Here is a 14329-nt window from a genome sequence, read left to right on the forward strand (position 1 = left end):
AAGGAAGGAAGGAAGGAAGGAAGGAAGGAAGGAAGGAAGGAAGGAAGGAAAGAAGGAAGAAAGAAAGAAAGAAAGAAAGAAAGAAAGAAAGAAAGGAAGGAAGGAAGGAAGGAAGGAAGGAAGGAAGGAAAGAAAGAAAGAAGGAAGGAAGGAAGGAAGGAAGGAAGGAAGGAAGGAAGGAAGGAAGGAAGGAGAAAGAAGAAACAAAGAAAAAGAAAAAGAGAAAGAAAGAAAGAAAGAAAGAAAGAAAGAAAGAAAGAAAGAAAGAAAAGGAAGGAAAGGAAGGAAGGAAGGAAGGAGAGAGAAAGGGAAAGGAATAAAGAAAGAGAGAAAGGGAAAGGAAGAAAGAAAAAAGAAAGAAAACAGAAAGGAAGAAAACAGAAAGGAAGAAAATGGAACAATAATCTATAATTCCACCTCCCTTATACATCTACTCGTGTTTTTTTGGGTGCATTTCTTTCCGGTCTCTATTTCTTAAGCATGGATTAATGTTTACCTTGCAATCAGAGTTTAAATATGTTTTTGTTCATTATTTACTTCCTATTACATCATAAACACTTTTTATATTACTCCTAGACCGCATAATGTTTCAAGTGAATACACTATAATTTACTTAACCATTCCATGATTTGCAGTTATTTATTTTTTTCTCAGTTATTTAATATTATAAATAATTCTGGAATGAACAGCTTGGGGCATATAAGCATTTTAGGTTCATTTCTTAGCCTAGGTTCCCAAAAGTGCAATTACTGGGTCAAAGTTTTTGATGTATTTACTGCCAAATTATTTTCTATCTATTTATAATGTCAAGAGCAATATATAAAGTATCAATCTTATACAAGTTGGCAGACATTTTATTATAACTTTAAAAACAGTTTTATTCATTTATTGGTGAAAATGCTTTTCTTCAATCTTTATGTGTTTGATTTTCCATGAGGGTCTGTATGTTTCCAATACAGACTCCCTAGTTGTCATTCTGCCTCCCTGAGTTATCTATTCATCCTTCTGATCTAGCTGTCACTTCCTTTGTTCATCCCTTCCCTTATCATCTTGAGTGATTAACTCCTAACCCTCATCTTACAGACATATTGGAGTATTCCTCTTTCTTAAAACATCATCTTCCTTTGTCTCCTCTCACACCACCCTCTCCTGTTTTCTCTTCTCTTTAGCACCTTCTCTCAGTGTATTTCAAAGATTTGGGACGTCTCTGTTTGGTTCACTATTCTCTTCTCACTTGCCACCCCCTTGCTAGATGATTCCATCTTTCCCTGTGGCTATAAATACAATTCATATGTAGACAACTTCTGTATGTTCAGCCAGATCTGTCCTCTGACTCGTATTTCTAATTATCTACAGTAGGTCTCAAATGAAACATCTCTAAAATAATATCGCTAAGGCCAACTTCTTAAATTTCACCCCGAATTTATTTCTCTCTATTTTCACCATCTGAGGAGTGGCGTTCCCACTCACTGCTGCTCCAAGGAGCCATTTCTGGGCCCTCCCTTCCTTCTTCTGCCTGTGCAGGTTCCTCACTGCAACACTGCCTCCGAACCTGTCTGTTTGCTTCCATCTTCACTGCCACCTCCATAGTTTAGGCCATTGAAATTTATGTAGACTCTCACCAATTTTAGCTAACTTCCTCTCTGCTCCACATTCTTTTGTCGTTATGCAGCCAGAAGGTTATTTTTAAAAACAAAATTAGATTGTGTCTCTCCCTTGCTTATAATTCTTCAAAAGCTTCCCACAGCACTTGAAATAAGACCCATATTCCTCAATCAGGTCTGTAAGATCAGGCACGATTTTCCCCCAGCTACTTCCATCAGCTTCTCTCTTGCCATCCTTACCTCTCAACTGTCCAGCCATATCCATCGCCCCTTCTCGGACGTGCCAAGCACCGTCCTGTGTCAGAGCCCGAGATGAGCCTGGATCATGCATTCCTTGATTCCTTACCTGGATCTCTGTGTTTCATCTGTCAGCTCTTGCTTTAATGTCCCCTTCTCAGAGAGAAATGTCTACACTTTCTTACTGAAGACATTTCCCCAGACTTTTAATTTCTGTGATAATATTTGTTTCCTTGATAACCCTCAAAACAGTTTGAAATTGTACCTTTCAGCACTTTGTTTGCTCATAAATAAGCGAATATTTGTCTCCCGCTCTGAGCTGTGAGCTCCACAGGGTCAGAGATCCTGTCCATTTACACCACTGTACCCCGAAACTGACAAAATACCTGGTACAGTGCAGCACTCAATGCATAGTTACTGAATGAATGTTCACCAACAGCATTTTGTCTTTTGGACAGTAGGGAGGCGCTGTAAGATCTCAACTGTGGAATTGGTGTTTGGCAAGAAGAATGATGGTGGGGAACTTGGCAGAAGCCTAGAGAATGGGATTGCAGAGGGGCATAACTAGAATGCGGGTGAACTAGTCAGGTGCCTGTTGAAATCTTGAGGCTAGAGATGAGGCAAGTCCACACTAAGGAGACAAGACGTCCAGCATACTAAGTACAATGCTGAGTGCAAACTCAAGAGTCCATTCAGTTTGGCAACCAACAAGCTTGCTTTGTAAAAGCAGATTTAGGGGGTCAGTAGGGACAGCCAACATATTGCTTACAGTTGCAGGCTGGAAGAGAAGCCTGACACCAGCAGGCGTGGAGATTCCTTAAGGAGCTAGGCTGTGAGAGGACAGGGAGTGGGGTAAGAAGAGAGAGTGTGGGATTGAGGGTGGGATTTTAATTTTAAAAGAAACAACTTGAGCACGCACTCTTATTTTGTAGGGGGCACAAATGGAATAGAGAGGGAGATGTGCAGACGTCTTGAGCTTCAACTGATCTTACAAGCACAGAGGTCTTTCGTAGGAAGCAACGTGCCTACAAATGTCTGAAGCGTCTAAAATATCAGAACTTATAAGTCACATTTTCATATAAAAGTGAATTAGAAGCAGTTTGAGAATACAGTGCTAATTCATATATGCATACATTCATAACTTGCGTAAATATATTAAAAGTTGTTTGGAAATGTGACCCAATGACATGGATCCTACCTCTAGACTTTGGAAAATATCTGCGTATGGTTCTTATCCTTTAGCACTAACATGACACATATAAACAGATGTAAATAGCTAAAAGGGGCCTGTAAGCTACTTTGTAAGCACGGCAGGCAAATACTTCACCAAGCGTCTTGGCATGGTGAATATCACCTCTGCATACCTACACAGTGGGCGAAAGTCCTTAGACTTTGAGTTATGATATAAGTCATGGATCTCAGAATTAGGAAGGATATCTGAGGAACTTAGCAGAATGATCTAATCAGTGTCAGGGTGATTTCTTCACCTTTTCAGAGTAGTGGTCACCCAGCCTGTTGGAATATGCCCCTCCAAGCATGCTGAAATTTACAGAGGTGATAAGAAGAAAGTTAACATAGGAATGAATATTGTTAATGTTTTGCTTATTTCCTTCTAGTCTTTTAATTATAGATTTACAAACTTGCGAAGATATAGTGTGTAGTTTTGTTATCTTTTTTCTCACAATATTACATCATAGGCATAGCTCCCGACCAACGTGAGCTGTGTAATGCCTGCCTTGCACTGCATTCTGCTGTGTGAGTGAACGAATAATTTATTTACCTACTCTCCTGATGTTTGACGTTAACAATATTTTACCACTATAAATAATGTTGTTACAGACATGCTTGTGCCTGAATGTCTGTGCCTATCTCTATTTCCTTAGGATAGATCCTGAGAAGTAGAATCAATTATAGTGTTTTAAGGTATAATTTATTAACAACTTCTAGGAAGTGTGTACCAAATTTTAGACCTAACATACTTCTTGTACTAATACAGGGTGTCTCATTACTATCAAGATATTTTTAAAAGCCTTTTTGTTACTTTGATAGAAACTGTACGGTACTCTATTTTGAAACCATATGTCTCTGTTTATATATAAGTGACAGTAATTGTCATTATTCATCTGAAATTTTTCTTGATTGGTTTGTTGATGCTCCTTGTTCTTTTTTTTTTTTTTTAAATTAAAATAATGGTATACATTTCCCTGGTCCTGTCTCAGTCATTCTCAACCCTGGCTGTGCACGAGAGTCACCTGGGGTGCTTTTAATAAGTATACTAATGCCAGACCCCTTCCCAGTGATTCTGGTTTCACTGGCCTGGATTGGGGGTACGAGCATTGGTAATTTTTCAATTCCCTAGGTTACTTTCCTGGCAGCCAGAGTTAAACACCATCAATGTAGACTCTCCAGATATTAACCTGCTGCCTTCTTATGTTCTCCTGTTTAGCAAGTTTATAGATGTTCACATTTTTGACAGTAAAATGTAAGCATGAGTTGCAGAGAGATTGAGGTGTGTACTCAGTTACTGGACTGCCTGGGTTTAAGTCCTGCTTTCGTCCTTTGTAAGCTATTTCACCTTGAGTGAGTCACCTTGTCTCTCACTGCCTCGGGTTTCTCTGCTGTAAACTGAGATTAATTTATAGTGTGCACCTCATGTCTTTGTTAGAAAGATTAAATTGGCTGGTATTTATGAAGCTTATACAACAATGCCTAGTACACTGTAAACATTAGACAAGTGTAGGCAGTTTTTTCCTTTATCGTTTCTTTTGTTGGTTTTACTCTAAGAGAGTATTCTCCTTCCCTAAGATCAGGTAAGTATTGGTGTGTATTCTCTCCCAAGTTGCGTGTTTTATTTTTTTCTTATCGATTTCATTGCCTCTGAAGTCTGTATTTCTCTCAGTCATGGGATGAAGTTGATGTAGAAAGAACAAGCCAATCCACTGGGGCCCCAAGGGGCTGATGTTCAATTTCTCTAACCCTGCATTCCACCTCGACCACTTATTCCTGACTTCAGGAGACCAACCAAATTTGGTTTGGGGTGTTGCTGCTTAACTTTCAACACCCATGTGAAATGACTCTGATATGTACTTTGTCATATGTTTTAAACTTGTTCCTCTGCTTAACTTGGGCCTTACTCATATTTGTCTGCACACTTCTCTGGATCTCAAAGACAGACCAACTGTCAAGAGGCTACAAATTACTTTCCAAATACCTGATGATGACAGATTCAACATGCCTCTGCAAAAATCAAAGGGAGAGAATATTATGGCAGGCACATGAGCACAAACTGATGCAAAACGACCGTCATTGCAAAGTATTTTACTTCCATGGTATCCAGAAAAGGTGATTCATGGTATGAAGATGAGAAGTTTGATCATGAGATTTTGAAATGAGCCTCAAGAATGATATGAGAAAGCACATCTTGGTAGCTTTTGTTCTTTCCCTGATGATCACCTCCTGCTCACACAGTCACTTCTTCCTTCAATTCTCCCAGATGCTGGAAGTCAACCTCATTGTTTCGGTTCATGAATTATATTGTGCAATAAGTTAAATGAAAGGAGTTGAATTGCAACAAAAACAACAGTAAAATTTTTATGAATTTCACTTTAGGGAAGAGTATAAACATCTTCTTTGTTTTTAACTTATCAATTTTCAATCAGCTTTTTAGGAGCAGCCTTTCCAGCTTGCTTTTAGGAATGATAGCATCAGCAAACACAGGAGAAAGAGGCTGGATGGGCCAGCAGCTGTAAGACGCCAGGATATTGGAAGCTTCAGATGGTATGTCTGAGTCATGCTCAGTTTTGTGGTCCCTGTTTTTATTCCCAAAATGCTTTAATAGTGACAAAGGGTATTGAAATGTATGGCTATCCTGAAAGTATCTGGAGTCTTGATCCAGTTTTACAAGGCTGGAATATTTGCATTCTTTATATCTTGTAAATTACAATCACCAAATGCTTCTATGGAGAATTTTTTTTGGCTATAAATCTCTGAAATAAGTTAATAGTGCATACTTTTTAACTTTTATGAATGGCACATTTTTAGATATGGGTTTTTGTTGTTGTTGTTGTTTTGAGACAGGGTCTCTCGCTGTCACCTAGGCTGGATTGCAGTGGCACAATTCTAGCTCACCGCAGCCTCAAACTCCCAGGTTCAAGTGATTCCCCCAGCCTTAGCCTCCTGAGTAGCTAGGACTCCAGGTGCATGCCATCAGGCCTGGTTATTTAAAACAATCTTTTTTTTTCTCGTGTAGATGGGAGTCTTGCTATGTTGCTATGTTGCTGGTCTCGATCTGCTGGCCTTCCTTAAATAATCCTCCCTCCTTGATTTCCCAAAGTGCTGAGATTACAGGTGTGAGCCACCATACCTGGTGGAGATGCATGATTTTTAAAGCCATAAATGCTCATATTTGCAAAGGAGCTGAGAGATCTAATACTAGGATTTAAGTCCACTGCTGAGTTAAAAGCCTGGCATAGGAGAATGTTTGTTGAGTGAATGAAAAGTTATTTGCTATATGAAACAGCAATAAATATATCATCTGGGTCACTGACTTACGTACCGCCATTGCTTTAGTTAGGTCTAATATCCCATTTAAATTAAAATATTGGACTATACTGTACTCTATTATATGTTGAGTCAGATTTCTCCCAGTCATAATAGAAGAACTACTGTAAGTTACGTTAATACTTGGAAGCCACTTGGGTACCCTTTAGTGCAAAGAGACTGTGCTGATTAAATTTCCGCTCACGTAGCTTCTGTAAGTCTTAACCCCGCTCCCAAGGAGTACTTTGAGCCTTAGGGAAACCCTGGCTCTCTGGATTGTCTTTCTCGTGGGATGGGCTAATGATGGGGGTAGGGTGGGAGTAGAGCAATTATTTTTTGCCAACTCCAACCACTGCAGGAAGACGCCGGCTACAGAGGTCAAGTTTCTCTTGTTTACTGGCCGTGGACATTTCTGTTGCGTAGTTCTTTTGTTTTCTCTGGGTGTAATCTCTGTTGCACATGGAGTTCAGACAATGTAGATGACCCTGTCGTCCACCGACAGAGTTCTCCGTCAAGACATTGTTGTCCCTCACTGGGCCAAAGTCCCATTTTAGTACGAGAGAGAGAAAAACAAAAAAAAAGAAACAATGGAGACAAATTTAGACACTGATGGGAAAAGAAAAGCAGTGCACTGTCCACCCCAGCCCTTTGAAGCTACGCCCACCAGGCCATTTCCTTTCACCTTCTCAGGGATTCCCAGCGAGGCAGAAGCGCTTGTGTGTGCCAAAGCAGAGGGCAGATGATTCACATGTAGCTGACCCTTGCCACGTTAAGTTCATGTCCCAGGAGATGCTTCTAAAAAAAAACTACACTCCACGTTTCCAAACAGAAGCAAGATTAATCTCTCCGTTAAAATCTAGATGGGATCATTATCAGCTTTATTTTCCCACCCACGCCTGGCCAGCGTTAAACCCTGTGCAAGACGCATCTTAGCACATTCCACGTTCACCAGCCTGCATCCTCTGACGGGGGATAAAGGGGCCTCTGCTGAGCCCATTTTTCACTCCTTGGTCTCATTCTGAAGGAACAGCTTCATCTCATGTATTCCTGTGCTCTCTGCTCCCCCTAACTCTAGACAATGTAAACGGACTCGGTGACGGGAGGAGGCATTTATCAGCATGTAAGATGTATGAGGGGGTTTGAAGGTATCCGCGCTGTGTGCTATTTATGCTGGGATGTATGTGTCTACTGTAGAGGCCTAGATAGTAAATGTAACAAGCACTAAGAGTGCAATCTCCTCTTGCACTGTCTTGTTAATGAGCTGTGAAACTAGACAGATGCGGCCGTAAATACATAATACTATTTCACATGGGAAGAATGTCTGGTTTGACATCATCTGTCACATCACTGGAAGGTCTCTTTTTAGCAGGTCACGGAGTGTCATCATAAAGTGTTTAATAATTACTTACATATTTAGTGGGAAATTCCTTATAGGTGCATATCATTGGCGTAATCACAAATATATACATTCCATTTTCAAGCAGTTTTAAAATCTCATACACAGGATCTATACAGGTGTATAAGGCACAGTTATTTGACCATCTATATGTACTAATAACCTATATTTTACTTAGTTTAAGTGGATGCAACTTCTGGAGCACAACTTTTCAACCTGCAAGCTTTTCTTCTAGTTTCAGTTCCTGATGGTGTCATTTCCCTCCATTATTTCTCCCCTGAAGTCTCCACTTTTTAAACTTATAAGAGAGGGAATGTGATGGGCAGCAGAGAGGAGAAAAGTAGGTAGCAATCAGAGGTATGTGATTGAAGGAGGGAATTGTGAGACCAGGGCTGAGAAAAAGAAATCCAATGTTGACTCGTTTCTTTTTAATCCGCAATAAAAATGCAGCTGGTTTATTGTAAATGAACATGCAGTTACCATGTCTGAAATGGTTTCAATATAGAGAAAATAAAGGGACGCATGCCAAGGCACAAGTGCACACTCTTGCATGGCTTTTTTTATAATTTGCCTAAAATACAACTTTCTAGTTTCCCAAAATATACTATCCCACCAAAGACCTAGACATCTTTTGCCACAGAACTTCACACATTTCATTTGATAGGTATTCAAAACACTATAGGATGAAAACTAGAATTTTTAACCTTTGAATCTCTCCATTTCTCTCTCCTCAATACCTTGTGCACCATTTATATGGTTCTGGCCTAACAGAATCTCACCAGGACGGCTCAGAGCTCGCTGCGCTCAGCAATGCCTGTCATCCAGGTCAGCCCTATTCTCCTACATGTCTTCCTCTGCACCCTCCTCCCCCGGCCCATCTCATTTCCTATCTCTTTTCTTCCTTACCTTCCCCTTGCTATGTTTCTCTCCTTGGTTTGTATTCAACCCTGTAAGTGGTAATTGCACTATTTGGTGCTGAATTTTTAGGATTCAAATCGGAAATGAGGAGGTTGTGTCACGGTATGTGAAGCAGAATGATGCCGTGCAGCGAAATTAGGGGAGGCCATGTAGAGGGAGTTCCAAATAGACAAGGAATTTATAGTGGATGTTCTTTATATTCCCTAAGGGACTGACTAAAGACTTCATAAAGGTAAAAATGATTACATATTAAACTTTTGATTGTCTGTTGTTTCAATGTCATGCCTTCCTATATACTTAGCGAACATATGGTCAGTTCGCTGACCTCTCTTGCTCGTGATGGGATGCATACAACCTGGGCAAGAGCCTGTGTTTGGTCCCTTGTCTAAATTGTCTCCTTAATCATGGGGCTTCATCATCACAGGACCAGACAGAGCTGTCTGTGAAAGACTGGAAAGGAGAGCTTCCAACAGAGTTTCTCAACTGCAGGCGCTAGTGACATGGGGCTGATCATTCTTGACTGTGGAATGTCCTATGCACTGGTGGATGTTCAGCAGCAACCCCGACATCTACCTACTAGATGCTGTAGAATTCACCACCCACACCCACCGTGTGAGAATCGCAAGTGTCTCCCTACATTGCCAAAGGTACCCAAGGCGGGAAAATCAGACCCCATTTGAGAAGCACTAGGTTAGGATCTTATAGCAATCATGACCTTCTTCCCGTTTCTTTACTGCATCACATTGTTCTGCTTCAGAGCATTTGAGCCAGCACTTCCTCGTCCTGGACTTAGCTTCCCCAGAGCTTTACACACCTCACTTCCTGAAATTGTTCTGCTCAAAAGTCACCTCAAAAGATGGTGGGGAGATCTTCCCCACACATCCCTTCTTAAATAATGTGTTCTACCCTCAACTGTTCTACCTTCTTTCTCTCCTTAAACCACAGCGTTTATTCCTACGTGCATTTATCTTATATTCTTATTTGTTTGTGTTGGCTTCACTTACTAGAACTTAAACTCCTCAAGAGCTGAAACTTTAACTTGTTCACAGTGTATTCTGTGCAGTACCTGGCATACAGAATGTGGTCTGCATATTTGTTGAATAAATGAGTGACTGCTGAATCGGAGCCACCAATCCTGCTGCAGACAAATCCAGAATCTGAGCCTGCCTGTTGGGGAGAAGCATGTGAGGGAATTTGCTCATGTCCAAAGCTCGAGTGCCCACAAACCTTTCAGTTTCTATTCATTTATCATTGGTTAGTACTATGAATTTTTCCCACCATGGAACATTTATAAAAAAAAAAAATAGGTTCTCACATTCATTGTGAATAAGCGTTTGGTATTGAATCTTTCTTTCCCGTGGAAAAGAACATTGTGACACCATTGTTATTCCCTTTTCCTTCTCTAAATCATTATCAAGATGTTAAAGGAAGTGATGCTAGTCATTCAACCAATGATCCCATCCCTGAGTCAAATTTCAGATCTTTAATTTTAAGAAATTATATGTTACCTAATTTTAATAAATTATACACATATAATTTTTTAAATTAAAATAATACATGTACACATTGTTTGCTTTGCTTTGCTTTTTCTTACTGAGCTGGTTTCTACCCTGGAAGGAAATGAACTGTCGAAACAAACTGGTGCCAAATGTGCTGGAACTGTGTTTACTTGCATCAAGAGTGTCCTTCTCATAGAGGAACTATGGTTTTGCAAAGAGCCTCAACATCTGTGTGGACCCTAGGGCACAGGAGTTCAAACTGTTGGAATGTCACATTCCCAGAGAGGAACAGGCAGTGGATTCAGGTCCCCTTGGAGCATTTATCATCTAGGTGCCGCCCTTACTGTCCCTTGAAGGAAGTATGGCTTTATGGTCAGAGAGAAGGTCTATAGGTCAGTCAAGCTGGGTTCAGATACAGCCTCCATCATCCACTAACTGTGTTACCTTGGTAAAGACGCCAAATTTCTAGGCCTCAGTTTCCTCATCCATGAAATGAAAATAGATAGTTGTATCTGCCATGCAGGATTGTTGGGTTATTAAAGGAGATCATCCTCATGAAGCCCAGGAACAGTGCCTGCAGTATGGAAAGTGTTTTAAACTGGCAATTTTTGTTGTGGTTTTAATGCAGTTTAATTCCAGTTCTGAGTGAGAGAAATCCTGCCAGTACTGGCGGGGAATATTTTCTGGTTTGACTATGCTCAATTCTGGTCTATTCTATGTAGGAAATGGGAGAAAACAATGAGTTCTCATTTTTTATTTAAAAATAATATTTATCTTACTCCTCATTTACATAAGTAGTATTTATTCATTATAGAAAATTTGAGAAATAAAGAAGAGAAAAAATGAACTGTAAATTTTCAACATTTATGTGTTGAATTTAGTGATGTCTTTGTATGTTTGTGTGTGTGTGGTGTGTTTATAAGCATGGAGAAATAAAGTTAACAAACCTATATATCCTTAACAAAACCTCATTGATTTGTTTATTTTTTACATTATTATTAGCTGTTTTGTAAACACACACACACACACACACACACACACACACACACACATGAATACAAAATAAATCACTCCTGTCCTACAATCCTGAGGCCACACGGTCAGGATTTTTCCCACACATAAGTTTTAGATTTGTTTTGAAATCTAATTTTTATATTGTGAATTTTTTCATTTGCAAAAGAAATTAACCAATGGAAATGGCTAAAATGCAGAGAACTGCCCCAAGTGACATTGCAAGAACTCGTATCTGGGGTACTAGTGAGATGAACTCCAGGTTGTAATGAGACAGTACTGGGTTCTAATACTCCCTCCAATGCTGACTGATGGTATTTAACCTCACCAAACCTCAGTATTTATATTGGTGAAACAGGGACAATAATGGATCAATTACATAGATTACATATCTAAACCAGGTAAAGTGCCCTGCTTAAGCCGAGTGCACAAGATGACCTTGCTTGTATTGGTTGCTCCACTTTCCTGCTACATTCAGGGTCCGCAGCCTGGCAGTAAACCCCAGTGGGCTTGTGCCTCATCAGCAGAGAGTCCACTCCTCCACCCTCGTGATTTCCAAGGGAATCTTGGAGGGGTGCTTCCAAATGTTATGGTGAAATTCTGAATTTGGGGGTTCCCAGATATGCGTATTACCTGCATAAGAGCTGAGAACACGAAATTGGTGATCTATAACTCAGAGTGGGAAGGAGTAGGGTGGTTGGCGATTTCTAAGTTGCTGGAAAATGAAGGTGTAAGGCTGAGCTCACTATTTATTACAGCTACTGACTGGAAACCAGAGCAGAGGTTTTGTTGACCTCCCACAGTCAACAGCTCCAACCCTGCCCTTTATTGAATTTTCTGTATTGGAGTCTTTCATTTATTTTTTTAAGATCTGTTCTTTTTATTTTAATTATTATTATTATTTTGGAGATGGGGGGGTCTCACTATGTTGCCCAGGCTGGTCTCGAACTCCTGGGCTCAAGTGATCCTCCCACCTTGGCCTCCTGAGTAGCTGTGACTACAAGCACATGCCACTTGTATTAGTCCATTCTCACACTGCTATAAAGAATTGCCTGAGACTGGGTGATTTATACAGAAAAGAGGCTTAATTGGCCCACAGTTCCACGTTTTTGGGGAGGCCTCAGGAAACTTAAAATCATGGCAGAAGGCAAAGGAGAAGCAGTCATCTTCTTCACAGGATGGCCGGATGGAGTGAGTGCAAGCAGGGGAAATGCCAGATGCTTATACAATCATCAGGTCTCGCGAGAACTCACTCACTCTCATGAGAAATGCATTGGGGAAACCGCCCCCAGGACCCGGGTACCTCCACCTGGTCCCACCCTTGACACGCGGGGATTGTGGAGATTGTAATTATGGATGAGATTTGGGTGGGGACACACAGCCAAACCATATCACCATTGCACCCTGGCCCTGGGTCTCTCATTTAAATAAATCAGATTCTTTTGCTAAAAAAAAAAAAAAAAGTTCAGAAATAACAGCCATAAACAATATTACTGTTATAAAGAATTTCAAAAACTTGAAAACATTTCTTATGTGAACTCTTTCATAACGTTCATGGATATTGTCCTCTTCTGAGTCCTTAGATGATGTTCCAATATGCTGTCTGCCTGGTGTTTTTTTATAGATCCCATTAGGGTTCACCCCCGCTTTCTACTTTAATATCATTTGTGTGTGTGTTTTAGTATATTTCTTTTTTAAAGAAGGGTGGCTTTAACTATACCTGGTGTTTTCCAGCATTTATGTGATTGGCTCTTTTAGGTTTCTCCCTTTAGCCTCTTTAATAATGCCAACGGACACTTTGGACAAAAATATGAGACATATGTTTTTGGAAAAAAGTTGTGTGGTATAGGAGAAAATTTCATACGCGAATACTATATGAAAAAAGCGTGGTAGCATCCTATGACACCATCTCAATTCTGTAATATTTAGTGCTCTCTCACATGCACAGTACACATGCATCTTGTACTTTACAGATGCAAGTACTCAGTAAATTGGCTTTTTGGACAGAATGAATTAATCATATCATTATAAAGTGGGATTTTGACTGACTCACATGTTGTTGCATAGACTACTCAGCATTTTTCAAATTTTCTATAATGAATATGCAGAATTGTTGGAAAACAATACAATTTTACAGAGATCGTTTCTAATTCCCCAAATAATGAAATCAAACCTACATTTCTTAGAAATCGTGTCTATTCTATTCTTGGAACCATGCTTTTCGTAACACCTAAGTTCTTTGTCTCATATCTGCTTAAGGTCTTTGCTAGATTAGAAACAACAGGAGGTCAGAAATGAAATCTTCTACTCCTGTTAAATTACCCCTACTTAAGAGATGTTCAAAAATGTCAGGTGACCTACTCAGCTGTGTCAGAATGAGAACAAAGATGATCAAGTGTTAATAAATAGCTCTTTCCTCTACCCATCCAATTTATAGTATCTGTTGAAATCAATCCTCCACTATAATATGAAAAAACAAAAAAAATTACAAAATCCACTTTGACCAAGCTCTTATTAAATTGATAGTGGTGATATTGATGTGGTAAAAGTTTTAACCATGAAAAGAAGGGATGATCTGATATTTTTCATCAGGACACTAAAATACATACAATTCTGGCATTTCTGGCATTTAATTCAGAGAATTTTATTTGTATGCTATAGCTAGATAATAAATAATTAAACCAACTTTGATATATGCCTGTACAACATAATTAATTAAATGCCATTTAACCTCGAAATATGTTTTTTTCTCCTTAGGTCCTGTGTTGGTGCCTAAAATTCTTACCAAATTAAGGCAACATTTGTGGGGTTAAACTCGTTGTCTGTAGTAGGCTAATAGACTGCTATTAAAATGCAAATACGGTTCATGAGATGGGAACCATTAATACATTAGCTTCTACTAATATCTTAAACTTGATACAAGTATCAGATTAGTTCATGGACAAGCCAAGAGCAACACTGTGAGCATAGGGAAAAGAAAAGACCCATTTTAATGACACCATAGAAGGAATCTGGGACACAGAGAGATTGCTATAGCTCAGATGTGGTTGGAGAATTCTGGGTAACCAAGGGTCAGCATAGACCTCTGGTTGGTTAGAGATCTCAGAATGCTTAAGTTCCAAAGC

The sequence above is a fragment of the Colobus angolensis genome, unplaced genomic scaffold (assembly GCF_000951035.1).
Source record: "Colobus angolensis palliatus isolate OR3802 unplaced genomic scaffold, Cang.pa_1.0 Scaffold13, whole genome shotgun sequence".
NCBI lineage: Eukaryota > Metazoa > Chordata > Mammalia > Primates > Cercopithecidae > Colobus > Colobus angolensis.